The sequence below is a fragment of the Girardinichthys multiradiatus genome, chromosome 2 (assembly GCF_021462225.1).
Source record: "Girardinichthys multiradiatus isolate DD_20200921_A chromosome 2, DD_fGirMul_XY1, whole genome shotgun sequence".
In the NCBI taxonomy this organism is placed as follows: Eukaryota; Metazoa; Chordata; class Actinopteri; order Cyprinodontiformes; family Goodeidae; genus Girardinichthys; species Girardinichthys multiradiatus.
In genome coordinates, this window is record NC_061795.1 from 42477347 (window position 1) to 42500809 (window position 23463).

Consider the following 23463-nt stretch of genomic DNA (forward strand, 5'->3'; position numbering starts at 1 on the left):
CTTTTTTTTCAGTTAATATTAGCCATGCATAATGTGGACCTACATGTATTAAACTAAATTTAGTTTTCACATATAAGCTGAGCTTTATCAGCATTTTAGGTCAGAAAAGAGGCATAACACACTGAAGCAAACTGCTAGTTAATATTTAACATATTAGCAAAAATTTATTGAATTTGACAAGCTATTGTAAAGAGCTAACACTCTTTGAAAGACTCAGGTTTTTTCAAAGCTTTAACTGACCTAAAACTTTCATTTGTTTTGTTAAAAAACTAAATTACAATGTATTAATGCAAAGCTTTTTCCTAGATTTCCTAGATGTTGTATGTATGTTATATTCCATGATGTAGTTAGTATGCTATAAAGTCATAACTGACCTGACATTAATCTTTAATATTTCTGTCACTAACTTGGAAGGTCGAGCCGCCCCTGATATTTCTCTTTCCATTCGTAACTCACAACCATAGGCACTAATGTTCTGCACTGCTGTGCGTTTTCACAAAATTAGGCCTGCAGTGGGGGACAACAGGAGGACATCAAAATCAGCACTATAATCGAAGGGATCATGTTGTTGGCCAAGCAAGTGCTTCAAATTCAAAATATTTACCTTCTTGCTCTTCTTGTTGGAAATGGTTTTTGAGTATTGTTTACGCTTGTAAATCCTAGTGCTGGCTGGTTGCACAAACCACACATCATCACTACATCACTTCCTCGACCCACAAAGCCTGCTTGCCTATATGCAACTCAGCTGATGAATGGCTGTGACTACCTCGCTTAGCGAGTCAGTGACATCTACCCCCTTCAATACACTGGTCCTTTCACAAAACGTATGAAGATGGCAAGAGAGTGTATAATCAGCCTTGAAATATTTTGTAAAATGACCCTTAGATTAACTTTTTCAAAGAGAACAACATATTTATGAAAACCGTTGCTAAATCTTTATAACAAACCTGTGTAACAAGCTAAGGCTCTGTGAGGCAGTTAGCTTTTTGCAAAATAAACCCTTACATTAACTTAAAGTGAACTTTCTCAGCATTTTTAATTGATGTGTTATTTTGTTTAAAAACAGAACTATATTCAAAATGGGTCAAGTTAACATAATGAGCTTACAATCTATGAGGCAGTTAACATTTCAAAACTGACTTAACTTTAGCTCAACCCGAACCTTTTCAATATTTTTAGGGTTCTCTCCGGGTACTCCGGCTTCCTCCCACAGTCCAAAGACATGCCTGTTAGGTTAATTGGTCTCTCTAAATTGCTCTTAGGTGTATGAATGAGTGTGTGCATGGTTGTTTGTGTGTTGCCCTGCGATGGACTGGCAACCCGTCCAGGGTGTACCCCACCTCCAGCCCATAGACTGCTGGAGATAGAAAATTACTGACTGACTGACCTCTTCATAAAATAGTAATGCAATATCCCACTTCAAATTGAAAGTTTATATATTCATTGCTACATTTTACTGACAAACATATGTGACAAGCTGGCATCATGTGAGGCAATGATTTATACAAAAAAATGACTTTTTACGATAAACTTTAGCTTTAAACTTAAATCTGGAAGATTAACAGGTCAAATACCTGAAAATCATACTTTGTTCTTTTTTAGCCTGTTCATCAAATACATCAAAACTGACAAAAAATAATCCTTTGTTTCTTTTCTTTTATGTTCAATGATTTTTTTACATTTAATTGTGATGCTGAAATAACGTTTATTCAAATGAATTTGCATATAAGGATAATCAGAATTGGCAGGTCAGACCTCAAAGAAAACTGAAAATCTGAATCGGTAAGAAGTTAATGTACAGCTAATTGTCTTCATTTGTTGTTAGCAATGAAACCAACATTTGCTCAGCTCACATCTAATGATACACCAGGATATTGCAGTTAGATTATTAGCTTTGGTGGAATATTAGCAACTGATAATTCTCATCATTTTGTCATTTTACTGCCAATTTAGTTACTAATAAAATACAGGACAATTACTGCTGTTGGACTGTTGGTTTAATAGTGCAATAAAGAAAAGCAGATCAGAGGAAGAAAGTGTAGTTAGTCAGGAAAACCATGTATTATCACAGATTGCTCCATTAGGATTTGATCCTTGACATCCAGTCCAGGAAAGAGCCTGGTGGAGGCTTCATCTCCTCCCAATGATTACTGGTGGCCACACACTGTCCATCCATCTGCCCTACTGAAATCAGCTCTGTAGCTTTATGGCCAGACTACAGCAGCAAACCCAATAGAACAAGCATGTAGTCCCAAGTGTTTTTATAGCAGCTGTTAAAAAATATATTCCAACAATCCAAGACAGTCTTTCATGTTAACCTACTAAGGAATATAAATGTACTCACATGTACATTCAATATCTTCAACTGGACAAAAACATTGCAACTAGACTTATTCTCAGGACAAGAAGAAAAACACATTGCCTTTGCACCTGTCTACCCTCAAAGTTTCCTTGTAAATGTCATATTGGCAATACAATTTTACTGGTCTTATTCAAAGCCTTACATGGTCTTTTCACTGAGTAAATGTCTCTGAAGAACTGGTATGAACAATTATGATGTGCAGATAGTGTTACTGTTAGTTTACTGTTCTCAAGTCTCATTTTGTGAGACGTCAAATGTTACATCAAACTTTTATCAATAGCATCTTAACTACTTGGAAATTGAACTCGGGCACAAGCTTAGTAACCTCCTTAAAACTTCTATATCTATAAATGTCAGTGAGTTAGATCCAAATAAATACATATTTTACTGCACTGTCTGAATGCTATTATCAGCCTTAGGACAAGCATAAACAAGGGAAATAATTGCTTGTGGAAAAAGTACTTAAAATGAAATCAGATTTTTCTATAAATAAGGGATGGCAAGTGTGAGGCAAGTGCGACCCTCTGTGACGCTTTTATTTAGTGAAGCATTAGGCAAGTTAAACCGGCATGCATAGTGTGCCATGAACTAATAGTGAGATAGTGACAGTAGCTGTTGAATGTGTTTGCACACCAACATTCTTAAATGGCTTGACTGTTTATGCTCAGTAAATTGTGAAAAAAACATATTTTTTGCATCATGCTGGCAGTTTGCATGGTAGAATAACAATGAAGGAAGATTAGGCTCTTTGAAATGGTCCTTGGACTGTACTCTCCCTCCAGCACCAGCACCTGTCACCATGCTGTCAGACAAGTAACATTCTGGTGGGAATTTCCTGAATAGATGTGTGGTGCTAATCTTGCCTGAAGTGAACAATCATATCGGCAACATATTTCTACAGTTTAACCTGGGTGTCTACTCTGCAGGTGTATCAGATACTTTGTCAGTATGATTACAGGTTGATTTGAAGCATATAGCATCTAGACAGAATAATTAATCAATTCATCTTTATTGTTGATAAATTTAGTCTCTCATACAAAAAAAAACGATAGCATTGCTACATTTAAAAAAATTATTTCATTGTGACCAGTATGACATAGTAAAAACACTCTGCTACATTGTTAAAACAAAGACAAGTTCAACACATTTTTGCATGGAACCAAAGTTCTTTTAATGTATTCTATAGAGATAAATTTGCAAGTCATAAATAGTTTTTATGCATTGGTTACAACACTCAAGTGAATCCCTATTTTTTATAGCCCGCATCCACCATGGGACTTCAGAATTACAATATCATTGACAACTTAATTTATTTCCGTAATTTAATTCAAAAGGAAAAACCTTTATGTTGTATGTTGCATTAACATAAAATATTGAATTTACAATATTTAAAGTGACAACAACTCAAACGTGGAACCAAAGAGCGGGTAGTGCGAGGGACTTTTTTTCACCTTAATGTCCCTATTAATGTGATTGTTCTGTCTACAACTAAAACCTGACTCTTCCAACCTATGTTCAAAATGCCCTTTGGTTGGCAGCTGAAACATTTTCAAGGAACAAGAGAGAAAAAGTTTCCTTCTATTGAAGCGCTAAGGACAAAACTAAGCACAAATGAGTTTTTTTTAAAGGCCCATATATGCTCAACGTTAGATCCAAATAAAAATACAAATCGACCCTTTTGCATTAATTTTGTCCAGATTTTAGTCTGTTATCAGGGAGCTTGCAGATGCATATCCAAACACAACAAAAGCAGCTATACCACCTCTAAACATGGGCGGAGTATGCCTAAGTATAGTTAATGTGAGCTCAGGGAAAAGAATGAAGAAAAAGACGATTATGCAATGTATTTAATGACCTCACAGACTACCTGCATTTACTGCAATGCCTCTTTGTGTATCTCTTTCTGAGAATGTACATTAGCGAGGTTTCCTTCACCGTTGATATGTTTTTGTCTGAAACTTTCCTCTGAATTCGGAAGCTTATTCAGAACTGCCATCTAGAGGCTATTGCCTGACCACTATGCGACCTAATAAACGCCTTGAAAGCTTGAGGTTAGTGATGTTTCACAATGTTAGAAAGAGGCTGCATAAATGGACAATAAATGGGCATTTATACTAGTTGGACACCTTTTCTGTGTCCACTAGTGTCTACAAACATTACTGTTTTTTATGTTTTGGACCAAGTTTACATGCTCTTCAGGACAGGATGTGGGTTGGTTACAGAAAAACAAAAAGGTTTGTATACTTTAAACCTGGCACCCAGATGTAAATGGCCTCTTAGGAGTCCCAATGCAATGTCTTTTGGAAAAGGATGAAGGAAATTTCGAAATCCCACCCTTGCGTTTTGTGTGCTTAACTCAAAATGCAACTTTTACAAAACCATGTCATAACCTCACCTCTAACAGCACCACAAAGGCTTTATGTGTTTTTCTTATTGCCGTATTGTATTTGTCTATGTGCTGTACTTCCATGGTAGTGTGACAGGGCCATATAGTGGCCTTTTAAGTCAGTTTTGAGGTTAAAAAGATTTATTTGGCAAAACCTTAGGCCCATCAGCTCTTCCTGTTTCTAGTTTTCCTAGTAAAAATGCTCAAGCTCCGTTTTACCACCGTGGAATCGATTTGGAACCTGGTGATAAGCATCTCTTATTTCAGCCATCTCTTGTGGTTCTTGAATACTTTTACAAGAGAGCAATTGTTCCTATAAAAATATGGACTCCAAGTTGTATTAAAATGGCATTACAGCCATTTTCAGACAGATGAATGGCAGCAATCACTTCTTAGAGGATTACCAACATTAGTGATCAGCACCTAATTGAAATTCTAGGCAGCATCACAGACCTTTTGTACCACAACCAACAGTAACTACATGAATGAATAGTGATGGAAAGCACAGGCTCAGTACTTTATCTTCCTCATGAATCTAATTGACATCACCTTGACAATTGCACATCGGCTTCTCTTTCGGCACTCAAAAACATTTAGGTGGGGGTGAGGTGTGTCTTCTCACACCTCACCCCCACTGAGAGCTGGGGCAAAAATAGATGTTTGAGCAAGAATGTTGTCAAAAGAGTGAGTTCCCTGCTGTGTGACCGGACGTTCCTGCAGCCACTTTACTTATTTCTTTGTTTATTTCCTCCTTGAATCCGCCAGGAATAACGAATGTATAAATGCACATTTTTCACTGAGTGCAACACAAGCTACAGCATGTAACGTTTTCTTGGACACCATCTTTGAGACAAGGGATCTTTCAGTGGCAGAAGAGAAGGCTGCTGAGTGTCTCTGTCTAGAGGTGAGAGCTAATATTTAACATTTAAACCTCCTCTCAGAAATTATATCTGTGCTCTGTGAAGCTTCTCAGCCATGGAAGATTCCTCCAGACACCCAGCAGCTATTAATAATTAAACGTCTCATTTTAAATTGAGCAAAAAAACTTCTGTGTTTTGCTACGCAGGTTATAATACCATCCGTGTCAGCTGGTGAAGTGTTTCTTCTGCTCCCAAGAGTGTTTGGAGACCAACAGGTTGGAAGATGTGAAGGAGAGGGACGTAATGGGGGGCTGAAGAACTGTCAGTTAGGATTAACATCCGCACTCTCAGAAGATCCTTGAGGAATAAAATCCTGCATACTTAGCTCAACAGCTCCAACATTTTAAAGAAAGATATTCACAACACATCTGGGAGATAGCTTTATACTGTTGTGTTATCAGCTTTGATAGCATTTTATTTCATTGTAAAATCTTTCATTCAAGTATCTTAGATTTAGAGCTTGAACTCATCAAAACAGTCGGGGGGTTTCTCTCATATTAGTCAATTCTCAGAATTGACTTACATGGCTATATCTTTCTCGCAATAAGGAATACAGAGAAATTAACTTAATACAGCAAGCTTTTAAACGATAATAAAGAACTCAGAATTGATCCAAACAACCAGAGTAAATACAGAAACCAGTTTTTACATAGTTTTATTTATTAAGAGAAAAAAAACTGTCCAATTCAACCTCACCCTCTGTAAAAATATGTTATAATCTCCTCACAATAACCATAGTTTTGGAAATCTGGGTTAAATTTCACTAGTAGTTGATCACAGTTAATTGTGATCAAATGCTGGTTGTGTGATGATGCATACTACATACTTAAATGTAAATTTACTTTGTGTGCTAAACTCAAACTAACAAATTCTACCTGATTTAGCACATGCTACACAGCATAAACAAAAATAATTAGTTTAGAATTTTTGGAATAAATTCCTCTGTAAAGGGTCAGATTGGGATGCAGCTGCATGACGGTCTGAACAGTTTGTTCATGCTTTAAAACCCTGCAATGTGGTAATCTGACTCAGCCTATATAGCACGTTTTTGTCACGCCAACCATTCAAAGTGCTTTTACACCAGTCACATTCACAAAGCAGATTAGTATGCAATATAGGGTTACGTGCCCTGCCCAAGGGCACATCAACATGTGGCAGGGGAGAATCATACGTACAACCTTTCTATAGAAAGATGACTCCTTCTCCCAGTGAGCCATGACAATATCTTGTGGCTGAATTGAAATAATTCTGCAAAGAGTGGGCCAGAATTCCTTCCCAGTGATGCAAAACACACATTGCCAGATATCAGTTTGCCAGTTTTTTGTTAAACTAAAGCTGGTGTATATGTAACATTTGACTTTGGTCCGCATTGCCGGCACTAAGTCAAACCTGTTCCTGGTGCATGTTGAACTCCGCCAGGGCTGCCCTTTGTCACCGGTCCTGTTCATAACTTTTATGGACAGGATTTCTAGATGCAGCCAAGGGCCGGAGGGGGTCTGGTTTGGGGACCAGTGGATTTTGGCTCTTCTTTTTGCAGATGACGTGGTCCTGCTGGCCCCCTTGAGCCAAGACCTACAGCATGCGTTGGGGCGGTTCGCAGCCGAGTGTGAAGCAGCTCGGATGAAGATCAGCTCCTCCAAGTCTGAGGCCATGGTTCTCGAAAAGAGTGGCTTGTCCCCTTCAAGTTGGAGGGGAGTTCCTGCCTCAAGTGGAGGAGTTCAAGTATCTCGGGGTCTTGTTCACTTGTGAGGGAAGAATGGAGCCTGAGATCGACAGACGGATTGGTGCGGCTGCCGCAGTAATGGGGGTACTGTGCCGGTCCATTGTGGTGAAGAGAGAGCTGAGACGAAAAACGAAGCTCTCGATTTACCGGTCGGTCTACGTTCCTACCCTGACCTATGGCCATGAACTTTGGGTCATGACCGAAAGGACGAGATCCCAGATACAAGTGGCTGAAGTGAGGTTCCTCCTTAGGGTGGCCAGGCACTCCCTTAGAGATAGGGTGAGGAGCTCCGGGAGGGGCTCGGAGTAGAGCCGCTGCTCCTCCACACCTAGAGGAGCCCATTGAGGTGGCTCAGGCATCTATACCAAATGCCTCCTGGACACCTTTCTCAGGAGGTGTTCCAGGCACGTCCCACCGGGAGGAGGCCCAGGGGACGGCCCAGGACACGCTGGAGGGACTATGTCTCTCGGCTGGCCTGGGAACGCCTTGGGCTTCCCCTGGAGGAGCTGGAGGAGGTGTCTGGGGAGAGGGACGTCTGGTTGTCTCTGATGAGTCTGCTGCCCCCGCGACCCGGTCCCGGATAAGCGGAAGACGACGAGTACGAGAAAATGCTTGTCATATAAATAGTCTTTTTTGGCTAACCTATAATTTCTAAGTGCTCTGAAACAGCCAATGAAAAATTTTAACTTTGCTCATTTTATGCAAATGTTTATGCAAAATAAAAAAATACACATTTTGTAATTGCAGAATTCACTTCCCTCTGATAATGAGCGAAAATGTTGCGTATGAATGATCACGCTGGTGAGAAATGTCATACTGTCATTTGACATTTTTCAGATTTCAGGAGTTGCTGTAGTTAATTCAGTCTCAAATAAAAAATCTGATGAAATGCACAATTATTGCTATCCCTGCCTTAAGAGGCGAGGGATGACTCAGTTTATTATGGAATGTGGGAAGAGGGCAAAATAATTGGGCTGTCTGAACCTACAAAATTATATCCAAATTAGAAAGGACCTTTAAGGGGGACGAGGATGTTTCTAGAATATAAGCAATTATACCTTTAGAGAAGCAATTAGACTCATGCTAATTACAGCAACATTTGCTTACAGTCTGTAACACTTTACACAAATAGATCTGCTTCTACTCCCAAGAGATGATATGGCTTGTTTTTGTATAGTTTTTTTTTGTTTTGATAACTGAAGATGCTCATTGTGCACACTATGAGAGATCTCAATAACACAAGATTACTAGAAGGTTCATAGCCTAAAAAGGCCAAATCAATGAGCTTCTCCAGTCCTGGTTTCTAATGGTGTTTGGAAGTACTCCATCTGACAGGTGGGGGAACTCAGCTCAACAGAAAGCACAGCACAGTACATCCTGTTTTTTATAAAAGAAGAAATGTTATTTTCAGAAGACCTGGCAGAGAGAAGGAGAGAAATATAAATCAAACACCTAAAACAGACTAGCCACTTCCTGTTTATGTATAAGCAAGCATTGGTAGAGCATCGTTTAAGAAGCCTTGTGAGGCATTGTGTCACAAATCAGGCAGACTTGTTTTTGCAGTGGCAAACAGCCAGAGGATTATTGTATTTTATTTAAAATTTTATTTTTTAATGTTGGTAAGGGTAATGCATTTAGATTGGCTTTAATTGCTACCATGACAAATGCTCTTTCTGCCGTAAGTCATAAGCTGCCAGCGAACAACTCAGGTCATGGTAGTGCACTCCCATGGATGTTACAGATTGTCTGAAACCCTTTAGACATACAGGTCCTTCTCAAAATATTAGTATATTGTGATGAAGTTCATTATTTTCCATAATGTCATGATGAAAATTTAACATTCATATATTTTAGATTCATTGCACACTAACTGAAATATTTCAGGTCTTTTATTGTCTTAATACGGATGATTTTGGCATACAGCTCATGAAAACCCCAAATTCCTATCTCACAAAATTAGCATATCATTAAAAGGGTCTCTAAACGAGCTATGAACCTAATCATCTGAATCAACGAGTTAACTCTAAACACCTGCAAAAGATTCCTGAGGCCTTTAAAACTCCCAGCCTGGTTCATCACTAAAAACCCCAATCATGGGTAAGACTGCCGACCTGACTGCTGTCCAGAAGGCCACTATTGACACCCTCAAGCAAGAGGGTAAGACACAGAAAGAAATTTCTGAACGAATAGGCTGTTCCCAGAGTGCTGTATCAAGGCACCTCAGTGGGAAGTCTGTGGGAAGGAAAAAGTGTGGCAGAAAACGCTGCACCACGAGAAGAGGTGACCGGACCCTGTGGAAGATTGTGGAGAAGGGCCGATTCCAGACCTTGGGGGACCTGCGGAAGCAGTGGACTGAGTCTGGAGTAGAAACATCCAGAGCCACCGTGCACAGGCGTGTACAGGAAATGGGCTACAGGTGCCGCATTCCCCAGGTCAAGCCACTTTTGAACCAGAAACAGCGGCAGAAGAGCCTGACCTGGGCTACAGAGAAGCAGCACTGGACAACATGTTGCTCAGTGGTCCAAAGTACTTTTTTCGGATGAAAGCAAATTCTGCATGTCATTCGGAAATCAAGGTGCCAGAGTCTGGAGGAAGACTGGGGAGAAGGAAATGCCAAAATGCCAGAAGTCCAGTGTCAAGTACCCACAGTCAGTGATGGTCTGGGGTGCCGTGTCAGCTGCTGGTGTTGGTCCACTGTGTTTTATCAAGGGCAGGGTCAATGCAGCTAGCTATCAGGAGATTTTGGAGCACTTCATGCTTCCATCTGCTGAAAAGCTTTATGGAGATGAAGATTTCATTTTTCAGCACGACCTGGCACCCGCTCACAGTGCCAAAACCACTGGTAAATGGTTTATTGACCATGGTATCACTGTGCTCAATTGGCCTGCCAACTCCCCTGACCTGAACCCCATAGAGAATCTGTGGGATATTGTGAAGAGAACGTTGAGAGACTCAAGACCCAACACTCTGGATGAGCTAAAGGCCGCTATCGAAGCATCCTGGGCCTCCATAAGACCTCAGCAGTGCCACAGGCTGATTGCCTCCATGCCACGCCGCATTGAAGCAGTCATTTCTGCAAAAGGATTCCCGACCAAGTATTGAGTGCATAACTGTACATGATTATTTGAAGGTTGACGTTTTTTGTATTAAAAACACTTTTCTTTTATTGGTCGGATGAAATATGCTAATTTTGTGAGATAGGAATTTTGGGTTTTCATGAGCTGTATGCCACAATCATCTGAATTAAGACAATAAAAGACCTGAAATATTTCAGTTAGTGTGCAATGAATCTAAAATATATGAATGTTAAATTTTCATCTTGACATTATGGAAAATAATGAACTTTATCACAATATGCTAATATTTTGAGAAGGACCTGTATAAGCTTGTTTTACAGCATATATTTTGAGTGAAATGAAGAGGGAAAACATAAGTGGGTTTTTAGAGACCTACATTCCACTTCTATATTTGTGCTTGTTGGTTGTTAGGTGGAAGGTGTGCAAAGTCAGAGCTTCATAAAATGAAAAGCAGCCCATATAAAACAGAGAATATTTGCTGTGTTTGCACTTCCTGTTCACATTTAAATATTTTTTGTCATGTTTTTGGTGACAGAAACTAAGATTTTTAAAAGTTGAGATTCACATTCCGTGGTGGAAACAGAGGCTGGGGACTCGGGGTTGGACTCTTTCATCACCCAGGCTGAAGTCAGCGAGGTGGTTGAAAAGCTCCGCAGTGGCAAGGCTTCGAGGGTGGATGAGATCCACCCTGAGTACCTCAAATCTCTGGATGTTGTTGGGCTGTCATGGTTGACACGCCTCTTCAACATTGCGTGGCGGTCGGGGACAGTGCCTCTGGACTGTTCCAACTACAGGGGGATCACACTCCTCAGCCTCCCTGGTAAGGCCTACGCCAGGGTATTGGAGAGGAGAGTCCGGCCGATAGTCGAACCTCGGCTTCAGGAGGAGCAGTGTGGTTTTCGTCCCGGCCGTGTAACACTGGACCAGCTCTATACCCTCTACAGGGTGCTTGAGGGTTCATGGGAGTTTGCCCAACCGGTTCACATGTGTTTTGTGGACCTGGAGAAGGCATTCGACTGTGTTCCTCGTGATGCCCTGTGGGGGGTGCTCCAGGAGTATGGAATCGGGGGCCCTTTATTAGGGGCCATCCGGTCCCTGTACGAGTGGAGCAGGAGTTTGGTCCGCATTGCCGGCACTAAGTCGAACCTGTTCTCGGTGCATGTTGGACTCCGGCAGGGTTGCCCTTTGTCACCGGTCCTGTTCATAACTTTTATGGACAGGATTTCTAGACGCAGCCAAGGGCCGGAGGGGGTCTGGTTTGCGGACCAGTGGATTTTGTCTCTCCTTTTTGCAGATGACGTGGTCCTGCTGGCCCCCTCTAGCTAAGACCTACAGCATGCGCTGTGGCGGTTCGCAGCCTAGTGTGAAATGGCTGGGATGAAGATCAGCTCCTCCAAGTCCGAGGCGATGGTACTCGACCGAAAAAGGATGGCCTGTCCTCTTCAGGTTGGAGGGGAGTTCCTGCCTCAAGTGGAGGAGTTTAAGTATCTCGGGGTCTTGTTCACGAGTGGGGGAAAAATGGAGCGGGAGATCGACAGACGGATCGGTGCGGCTGCCGCAGTAATGGGGGCACTGTGCCGGTCCGTTGTGGTGAAGAGACTGCTGAGCCGAAAAGCAAAGTTCTCAATTTACCGGTCGGTTTACGTTCCTACCCTCACCTATGGCTATGAACTTTTGGGTCATGACCGAAAGAACGAGATCCCGGATACAAGCGGCTGAAATGAGCTTCCTCCTTAGGGTGGCCGGGCACTCCCTTAGAGATAGGGAGCCGAGAGACATAGTCCCTCCAGCGTGTCCTGGGCCGTCCCCTGGGCCTCCTCCCGGTGGGACGTGCCTGGAACACCTCCCGGGGAAGGCATCCAGGAGGCATCCGGTATAGATGCCCGAGCCACCTCACATCAAGAAGAGCCAGTTGAGGTGGCTCGGGCATCTATACCAAATGCCTCTTGGACACCTTCCTCGGGAGGTGTTCCAGGCACGTCCCACCGGGAGGAGGCCCAGGGGACGGCCCAGGACACGCTGGAGGGACTATGTCTCTCGGCTGGCCTGGGAACGCCTTGGGCTCCACCCGGAGGAGCTGGAGGAGGTGTCTAGGGAGAGGGATGTCTGGGCGTCTCTGCTGAGTCTGCTGCCCCCGCGACCCGGTCCCGGATAAGCGGAAGACGATGAGTACGACGAGTACGGGTACATGCTGGTAGTGCAGTCTTATCACCTTATGGGTGTGGAGGAGAAAGAGGCATATCCTTTGGAAGTTTTTTTTCCTCTTTGAACTATGTCTAATTGACACGGCTGAGGTGATTCAGCGACCTGGTGGTGTGATGAGGCTGCCGAAGATGTGGGGGAGCAGACCTGAGTTTTGTCACAACATCTCAGCTGCAGTATTTTATCAAAATAGGTCTCTATTGCTTCATATGAAAGTGTAACCTTAATTGTATGTCAGTGCCTGTGATGTTGCTGGTTTTTTCAGAGTATCAATTCATTGATCATAGATTAGATCCGTTGTTTACCCTTCAAATGGCCATACAGTTGTTTTCCTGTTTGACAGAAAGCCTCAATTTATGCTCGCAATGTTTTATAATTCAAATTCAAAAATACTTTATTCATCCCAAAGGGAAATTAAATATTGTTGTTGTAGCTCATATTATCCAGGTTTCTTGAAAGAGCTGTTATAGGCCAATATGGCCATTGGCAGGAAGGATCTTCTGTAGAGGTCTGTCTTACAGCAGTTCTGAAGAAGCCTCTGACTGAAGACACTCTGTTGTTGCACAACAGTCTCATGAAGAGGATGCTCAGGGTTCTCCATAATGTTCTTCATTTTATGAAGAATCCTTCTTTGCACAATGATCTCCAGACGTTCCAGAGGAGTCCCCAGAACAGAGCCAGCCTTCTTTATTAGCTTGTTGAGCTTGTTCAGGTCCCTGGCTCTGATGCTGCTACCCCAGCAGATGATGGAGAAGAGATCACACTCTCCACAACAGACTTACAGAAGGTATGCAGTATCTTGCTGCAAACACCGAAAGACCTAAGCTTCCTCAAGAAGAACAGTCTGCTCTGTCCCTTCTTGTAGACGGCTTTACAGTTGCTTTTCCACTGTAGTCTGTTGTCCAGGTGAACACCAAGATAGTTATACTCCTCCACTTCTTCTCCCATGATGGAAATAGTGTTTGACCTATTCATGTTTTTCTTAAAATCTACAGTCATCTCCTTTGTTTTAGTTCCAGACCATGCCACACAGTGATCCACCAGCTCCCTTTTTTCAGCTTCTTGTCTATATCTGATACATCCCATGATTGCAGAATCATCTGAGTATTTCTGCAGATGACAGGAGTCTGTCTTGTACTGGAAGTCTGATGTATACAGAGTGAAAAAGAACAGTGAGCGCACAGTCCCCTGTGGTGCTCCTGTGCTGCTGACTACCTGGTTAGACACACAATCCTTCAGTTTCACAAACTGTGGTCTGTTTGTCAGGTAGTCTTTGATCCAGGAGATTGTTGAAGCCTCCACCTGAGTCTTCTGGAGTTTATGGCAAAGCAAATCAGGTTGGATTGTATTAAATGCACTGGAGAAATCAAAGAACATGATCCTCACAGTGCTGCTGGCTTTGTCCAGATCACAGTGGGTTTGTTGAAGCAGGTGTATAATGGCATCTTCAACTCCAACTCCCCTGTGATAAGCAAACTAAAGGGGGTCCTGATGGTTCCTTGTTTGCTTAGTCAGGTGGGCCAACAGGAGTCTCTCTAGGACCTTCATGATTTGGGGTGTCAGGGCAACAGGTCTATAGTCATTGAGGACTGATAGGTGAGTTTTCTTTGGAACAAGACAGGAGTTCTTCCACAACACTGGAATGTTCTTCTGGGCCAGGCTAAGATTGGAGAGGTACTGCAGAATCCCACAGAGCTGATCTGCACAGGCCTTCAGAACTCTAAGGCTGACACCAACTGGACCTGCAACCTTATTCTGGTTCAGTCTTTCCAGTTGCATCTTCACCTGACTTATTGAGACACACGGATGGAAGGGGGAGGCAAAGGCAGCATCAGCATCTTTTGATTTGGTTGAAGACAAACATGTAGAAGCAGAAGGGTCCATGGCTGAGATGGAAGATAAAACATTTGAGGTGTGACAGAAAAGCTGTGGTTCAAAGGAGGGTGGGACGTCTGTTTGCCTGTGAGCAGGAAAGCAGGATGCTGAACTTGTTTCTGAACTGAACCTATTAAAGAATGTGTTTAGTTCATTGGCTCTGTCCAAACATCCATCGGTCTGGTCGTTCTTCTGCTTGAAGTCTGTGATCCTCTTCATCCCTGACCACAGATCTCTGATACTGTTTAGCTGGAGCTTGCTCTACAGCTTCTTCTTGCACAACCTTGCTGTCTCTTTTCTTGACTTTAAGTTGCTTCTGTATACTCCTCAATAATATCCTGTCTCCCTCTCTTAAGGCTCATATAAAGGTATTAATACCTTTTAAACTTGTTCACATTTTGTTTCATTACACTTTAAGCTGTTTTATTGGGATTTTTTTGTGATAAACCAATACAAACCCGCGCAGAATTGTGAAGAGAACATTTTACTAATCAAAATCTGAAAAAAGTGTTGTGTGCGTTTGACATTAGACCCACATATCTACCTTTCACTGCAATTATAGCTGCATGTTTGTCATTAATGTTAGGTATTAATTAGTCAACTCAGAGGCAAGAATGATACAGAGTCGGTTTTACTTGCAGCAAGGGTAGCTCACTTTTGCAGTGCAGACTATAAAGTGTTGGCACCCCTCTCTCTTTATTTATACATGCTGGTTCACACACAGTTCAACAAACATTCAGTGTGTGTGTGTGTGTGTGTGTGTGTGTGTGTGTGTGTGTGTGTGTGTGTGTGTGTGTTTGTGTGTGTGTGTGTGTGTGTGTGTGGGGTCAGAAAGGTTAGGGTTCATGTGTCTTGATTTTAAACAAAGAGGGAGTGAGGACTCGGTACCAGTCCCTAGATGTTGCTGATAAAAGCATAGCTAACTTGTCTCCCCCATATCCCTTTCTGTGGCATGTAGGAATGAAAAGCACTTAGAGCAGACATGAGTGATAAACAATACAAAAGTTTTCAAACCCTAACAATTAACCATGCACATCATTCTGTTTTGGGATGTCTATACCCTGTAATATGAAGGGGAGGTAGGGTGCTGGGCTGGTTTCCAACGGTCATTGGGCGAGATGCGCGGTACTCCCTAGAGAAGTTGTCAGTCCATCACAGGGCAAGACAGAGAAACAAGGCCAGGATGTAAATCTTGCTGCAGGGCAACAGGGCTACAAACAAGGCAATGGTTCACCACCAGGCAGCCACGCTTTGTACATCTTGAGACTGACAATTTGGTCCATTCTTGATTTGGAAAGAATGGGAACAGATTCTTAAATGGATTTTGATTTTTACTAGGCTATTCTGACACAAGAATATGCTTTGATCTCAACCATTCCATTGTGGAATGGTTGTTGTCCGATACTGTAAGGTGAACCTCCATCCCAGTCTCATTTCCCTGTATTTAGCTTCATCCATCAACTCTAACCAGTGTCCTTGTCCATGTTGAAAAAAAGCATCCCAACAGCACGATGCTGCCACCACCATGTTTCACTATTGTGGGTGTTGCAATGTTCTAAAATGACTTGGATGTTTTTGTACAGTCATACAGACCATAATAAAATATTTCATTGGAAACATGTTAATAAATAGGAAAACTAACAAGAAAAATGCAACTGTATTTACTCAAATGATCGGATCAGTTACTTTATGCCTTATGTGATAACAACCAAGGTATGTGCATGTAGAAACTGTTTTGGATGATGTATTTTGTCTTGATTAAATACTGATTCATAACAAAAAATAAAAAACGGAAGAACTGCGTGGCACACTGTTCTAAAGGTGACAAACTAGATCTCAAATCAATTTGGTTGATTTGTCATAGAGGTCTGGCTGTAGCTTTAATTGTAATGCCAAAATATGGCTTGGTTTAAATTAAATACCTGAGTAGATTTTTACACAGCTGCTTCACAGTTGTAACAATATGTTTGCTTTCGTACTCTTTAAGCCTCTGGTGTCTGTCTGTCTGAAGGTTGAGTTCTGTTTCCAGAAACAGAAACCACAGACCCCAAACTTCTGCCATCAATCAAAACTATTGCCATGCAGGACCTTAAAGGCCTTAAAAGCTGAAAATTAATTATTATAAATGTTATAACACATTCAAAGATAAAAAAAAAATCTAAATCTAACAGAGAAGGGTCCATATAGGAGTTAATCGGGATTGGGTCTGGATAAGGACTAGAGATTTGATAATTAATCAATTTGTACTGATTCATAGACACTCATTTGTGATGTTAGTGTGTTACTAGGCAGCCTACGTTAGATGCAATTTTGGAACCATATCTATATGCATCCATTTGATTATGTTTGTATTGTCAACGTGTTCAAAGAAAGGCAAACATCTGTGTCCAGATGTGTCTTAAAGCTAAATTAGACAGTCAAAGAGCCACATATCTGTGAGGATACAAACGGTTCTGTTAGTATTAAAATGGCTTCACATCTTGGACCCAAACAGGTCCTTTCTCCTTGTCCTGAGCAGATTGATGGGAATGCCTTTATGTGTTCTTTTATTTTTGTTAATCTTCCTTTTTAGGTTTACAATAAATTAAAAATCAGAATCAGATCATTAAATCAACCTTCTGTCATAGTTCTGACTGCCGACTTGACCCAAATGCAGAGAACAATCAGAAACCAAGAATGTTTTAGTTATTTTATTTAAAGACTGGAACGAGGGTCCGGTGACAAGGAAGCCAGGCTCAACTGTGATGGAGAGGAACAAGGGTAAGTAATAGATAATGGAAACAAAACGCAGTTTGCGGATATGCTTACTGATGGGGCGTCGGTATCCGCCAGGGAGAGAATGCGTCGGCACTGAGTGCTGATCCAGAGTGAGGTGCCGACAGGAGCCAGGGACGTAATCCTTCGAGGAGGGTGGACAAGGTTCGCAACTGAAATGGTGCTCTGATCCGGTCGGGCTGCCGCCAAGGTAAGATGTCCGGTGAGATTCATGGTCCGTGGGACTTTCCAAAGATTCTTCGGAACCAAGGTAACGATGCATAGAGCAAGACCTGTGTGGAAGGAGTAGAGTTACTAAGAAGCTTAGCTTTGACAAACACTTGAAAACACAAGATTCGAGGAGAGCTGGGTGTAACAGGTGGCAAAACAGTCAGCCGCTGAAGTGCTGGCAGTCCTCCTTATAGCACCGTGGCTGATGACCAGATAGGCTACACCTGTCAGCCTCCAGATTCCAGGACTCCTGCGACACCTAATGAGGAGACTGATTACTGACATGACCAGCAGTTCAGACCCTGACGCCTTCTAATGTAACATGTGCAAATTAGACAGATACTTGGTAACTTTTAGGTTTTTAATCAGCTTTATTTTGTGTAAAAATATATCTTTTCTGATAAATTGATTCTAGTTCTCATGCAAAAAGTACATTATAGTAAACAAGTAGTTTGTCTAATGGTTGACTAATATTAATGCAGTGGACCAATGCATTATCATGTAAACTTATTTGTCAAATGTTTTATTAGTTTGTTAGCATTACTTATTTGAAATACAAACAATTCATTACATACTTATTACTTGATTTTTGACCTGTGCAGAACAGTGTATAAAGAAAATAATGCTTTGCCTGGTGGTGGAGATATCACCACTTTTGTCCTGCAGCAAGAATGTCCAGTGGCTCTTTCTCTGTTAGCATGTTTACCTTTAGCAGGTACTTTAGCTTCCAGCCACCATCCAAAACCAATTATGTTTGGTGAACTGACCACTCTAAATTATCCTTAAGTATGAGTGCTTGCATGCATAGTTGCCTCTCTTGCAACCCGACTCCGGTGACCCTGAGTAAGCAGGTATAAACCATGAATGACAGGAAATTGCTCTATGCTTTCCCTAATTATTGGGTTTAGTTGTTGCTTCATCACATACAGTCTAAGGAGTATATGTAACAATGTAACAACTCTAAAACCACTGTTTCTTCAAAAGACTTGTCTATGGATTTTTCATTAAAACAGGAACAATTGGTTTGGGTTTGTGGCATATATCTTTTCATTATCATTTTCATATCATTTGCTTTTAATCATTTTCAGGTGGTGACATATTTTGGAGCAGATCTGTTCAGTTTATTGTTCTGTCAATAATTTACTAATCTTAGTTATAATTTATTTGAATTTGAAAAAAATGAGATCACATCACGTGATCTATCATGCTTGATGATAGTGTTAAACTGTGCTGATATGTTGACTAGAATATTTAGTCAAGATCGTGGTGTAAAACATAAATATATAATTTGAAAAGGAAAAAGAGGGGATGAGCCAGGCGCCATTGGACCCAGCTATGTTATCACGGCAACCCTGTCTGGGAAAAACTAAAGAAAGGAGAGACGTGAAGGAGGCAGAAAAAAACAGGACGAACTCACTTTGTTCTCTTAAAAAGAAAACGCTGAATTGGTTTTCCACTCAAAACCCAATCCAGTGATAGAAAAATTTTTCATTTTTTTTCTTGCAAACATTTATTCATCACAACGGATTTAACAAAATAGATTTACCCCCACTGACACACTGACTGTCTGAGCGCAGCCGGTGATGAAGAGAGGCTTTGAAGTTTGGCTCTTCTCTGTGGAAAGTGGACTGCATGCCTCAGTAGTTCCCTGAGTGTCCTAAGGGACAGAGTGGTGTAGATACCTTACACTGCTGAAGGATAATGTGAGGTGAAAATCTAAAATGTTTCTGATGAATTATTAAGATCATAGAAGTGTTTCTCAAAATTTGGGTTGCAAAGTCAGTTACGATTTCAAACACAACTGCCTCAAAAAAAAAACAACTACAGTATATTACATAGTTTGATGTTATTCCGGGAAATTGATGTTCCTTTTCAGTGTCTGATGACTGAAAAGGTCTTAGGGTTATATGTATGAAAAAATATTAAAGATTATCTGTTCTTAACTAGGTTCTAAACTTATTTAAATCTAACCTCAAGTGTATAGAAACTGGAATTAACAGACAGTTAATTCCAGTTTTTCCTTGTTAAAAAAGGTTAAGCCAATATGGAGAAGCTGCGTGTGTTAACACAATAGCAAAGTGAAAAGACATGAAAATGACTTTAGAGAAACAACTATTGCCAATAATAAATTAAAGTCAGTCGGTCAGTCAATCATTTTCTACCGCTTCTTCCAGAGTGGGTCACGGAGGAGTTGGCGCCAGCAGTCTATGGACAGATCGCCAGTCCATCGCAGGGCAACACACAAACAACCAAGCACACACTCATTCACACACCTAAGGGAAATTTAGAGAGTCCAATTAACCTAACAGGCATGTCTTTGGACTGTGGGAGGAAGCCGGAATACCCAGAGAGAACCCACACATGCATAGGGGAGAACATGCAAACTCCATGCAGGAAGACCCCTGGCCAGGAGTCCAGGAGTTCCAAAATTACTCTACAGTGAAAAGATTATTCACAAATAGAAACCATTGAGGATACGTGCCAATCTTTGGTGGGTGGATGTCATAGCAGATTATCTCCAGTGTCAGCCTGTATAATGCTAAGAGAAATAGCAAATATATATGTCAGACTATATAAATGGTATGGAGTGCCCTAGACTAAGTTATCAGACCTAAATCAGACCTAAATCAGACTGATAAGATACTGGAGCATGATCTTAAACAAACCCTCCAATGTGGCTGAATTAAAACAATTCTCAATAAAAGGGTGGGGCAAAGTTTCTCCACAGTGATTTATATGAAAGACTGATTACCAGATATTGCAAAAACTTAAATGCAGATGTGCTGGATGCCACTTATTAAGTTTATGGGCAATTGCTATTTTCCATAGGACCTGGTTTGTTTTTAATAGCTTTTTTCCCCTAATAAATAATCTCATCATTTGAAAATTACTTTCTATATTTACTTAAGAAATATTTGTATGATAACAACATTTCTTTCAAGATCTGGAACATATAAGTGCGAAAAAAAAAGAAAAAAACGAATAAACATGTTAGGGGCAAATCCTTTTTTACAATACCACCTCCCAATTCTAATCTCTAAATAACAAACTGATTAACAAGGCAAGCACCACATGCAGGGCACAACTAGACACAGTTCAGCAGGTGGCAGAGTTGAGAAAGCTCAGTAAACTCAATCAGCAATAACTCCTCCCACCCACTTTATGCTTTAGACATTTTACAAAGAAGCACCTTCAGACTGAACCTTCCTAGGTGGAGGAAAGAACTCTAGGCACTTTATTTGCTAGCAGCTATTAGGCTACTCAACAAACAATAATATATTCTAGATATTAATTTTACTCACTCATTCAACTCTGTTTATCATTATGTACTGTGTTGTGTATCGATAAATAATTAATCTGTCCTCCTTGCCTTTGGTACTAATGTTTCCATATTACATACCGGTTTTTTGTCTGGTTTGTTATAAATGTCTTCGCTGATGCTGTTGTAACTCAACAATTTCTCTCACTGGATTAATAATGTACCAATTTATCTAAATGTAGCTAAACATACAGCTTTATGAAGCATTTATATACAATAGCTGGTTAAAGACTAGACAGGTTTTATAGTCAGAGCTGCAAATGAAGGTTAGTCGTTCAAACTGCATTTGTAAGTGGAGATCTACGTGTACTCATGGGCAAGTTTAAACAGGAATGCACCACAGAATAAGTGCATGTTATTTCAGTAATAATTGGAATTTGTACTACCGAAGCTCTGTTGTATGTTAATATTTATTTTTAGTTTATTTATTTTCCTTACTTGTACTTGAAAAGAGGGCTAGGAAGGTTCACAGCAGCTGGAAAAGACATGGCATATTTTACCAATGCTCAACCCTTTTTTGGTTGCTCTGGCTTTCTTACACATTTCCAACGTCAAGAATCCTGCAAATTAGATGAATTAGAGACTCTAAATTGCATGGTTATTTGGCTTGGGTATTTTTGTGCCGGCCCTTTAATGGACTGCTGAAAACATGCTCTATGGTGTGGTCAACCTATTGCTTCTCTAATGGTGATGTAGCTTCCAGACAACTCTGTACAAAATTATGTGGGTATGGAGGATAACTGAGTATCATTATCAGAACTGGCTTTACCAGGGTTTCTGGGAAATCTGTCCTTAATGTGTTCTCTGATTTCTAGAATTTAACCTCAGACATGTCTTATTCTAAAGTGTTTAGATAGTCAACTACAGACTGTGGGTTTTAAGTAAATATGTGCCACTAATTGTTACCGTTGCACCAAATTGGGATAGCAGCAGATAAAATGCGATAACTGGACAGCTTGAGGTGTCGTTTGGGTTTGGTTCTCTTATTTTTGCCTTTCATTGCTGCATTCCAGTGACTACAGAAGGTCACACTGACCCATTTAATAAACTGGTCACAGTGGGTGGGAGACAGTGAGAGAGGTGATAAACAGAAGGAAGGAGAAAACAGGCTCATATGTTACCGTCACAACACAGTAGGTGAATAGTAATGTCGATGGTAATGTCAAGAGCACGAAACTGTGCTTCAATGAGTAATTTCTAACCCTTTTCAGTGTTGAGCATTAAATCTTGCAGGGTTATAAAGACAAAAACACTCCTTATCAGCGTCTAAAAATGACTGTAACTGGCATCTGTGCTTTGTCTTTTTAAAAGTGTCTTGATAAAAGCATCCAGATAAGACTGAATGACTGCCGGGGGGAACAGCAGAGGACGTGAAAAAGAGAAAGGAATGATATAGAAGTAACAGACATTGAGTTGTTGTTTATCTGGGTTTAGAAATGCTAAACAGTTTTCTCATATTTCCAAAGCAAGTTAATATCTTACCTTGATAACTGAGAGTAATATTTTAGCTGTCCACATTTATTAACATATACTCAAATCTTAAATATAATATAGTGAAATCCTCATTATTTAGGAAGTATTTATAGGATTATTTACCCTTATCGAAATTAATTTAGGAAAGCTGTTAGGGAGCAAACGGTACCCAGAGATTTTCAATAAGTTAGCCCTAGTATCTTACAATATGGAAGAAAAATACCAAAATACAAAGAAAGACGTGCATTTATATATGTCACTATATTAGGGTTAAATAGAAAAAGCTATTTATTATATTGCTATATGTACATTTATTTTGAAACATGTGAAATAAATATTACAATTTTTAGATTTAGCCCATTTAATTTAAATTTTGCACTTATAATGATTTATATATATGTATATATATAAAATTTCAAACTTGTTTCTATGGAACGCTAAAGTGATCAAAATTAAATAAATAAATGAAACATTTAGAAACGAGTATCTACATAAATAAATAATAGATAATGATTTAATGTGACAATGAAATTGTGAAATAATTGAATGCATATTAAATTCTCAGCTCAAAGCTGATTTTTAATGGAAAATGAAATATATTTCATTTTCTATTAAAAATCAGCTATATAACATTGATGAATTTTTGTATAACATTTTTACCTAATAATTGAAATTATTGTTGAGGCTATTTTTATGTAATTCCAGCAGTTTTTTATTGCAAAATGTCATTTTTTTAGAAGTCAGCTTTTATTTCAAAAAGACAGCTTTTATTTTATAAGGGTGATTTTTCGGTGATGTTTTCTGTGTCACCCAGCACAGTTCACTGCGGTCATATGTGCCGACAGTCACGCCAGCCAACGTTAGCTCTCTGTTAAAGATAAGCTTCGCGCATACAAGGTGCATTACGGTAATAGAGCAGACCAGACGCCAATCCAGGCAACGGTTGAGCAATTAAGAGGAAAACAGAAAAGTAACCTTAAGAACATTTATATTAATGACATATTTACAACTTTCACATCCATGTTTATGTAAAAAAAAAAAAATTAATAATTGTACTCTAGATTTTTGGAGAAATAACAGGGCAAAGGATCTACTAATGCTTATCTGTTATTTACTTTTATGTCACTTTCAGCAATTTATT

General features: G+C 40.3%; 1 protein-coding gene and 1 long non-coding RNA gene across 4 annotated transcripts in view; one reads left to right on the top strand and one right to left on the bottom strand.

The window, feature by feature from the left end:
- ndrg4 (NDRG family member 4) overlaps window positions 1-23463 on the top strand; it is an 89497-nt gene that overhangs the window by 14934 nt on the left and 51100 nt on the right. The window lies entirely within an intron of this gene.
- Window positions 17222-17703, bottom strand: LOC124879992. Its single transcript, XR_007041190.1, has 2 exons — window positions 17354-17703; window positions 17222-17284 (listed from the first exon to the last, which is right to left on the bottom strand). It is a non-coding gene; the product is annotated as an uncharacterized LOC124879992 (long non-coding RNA).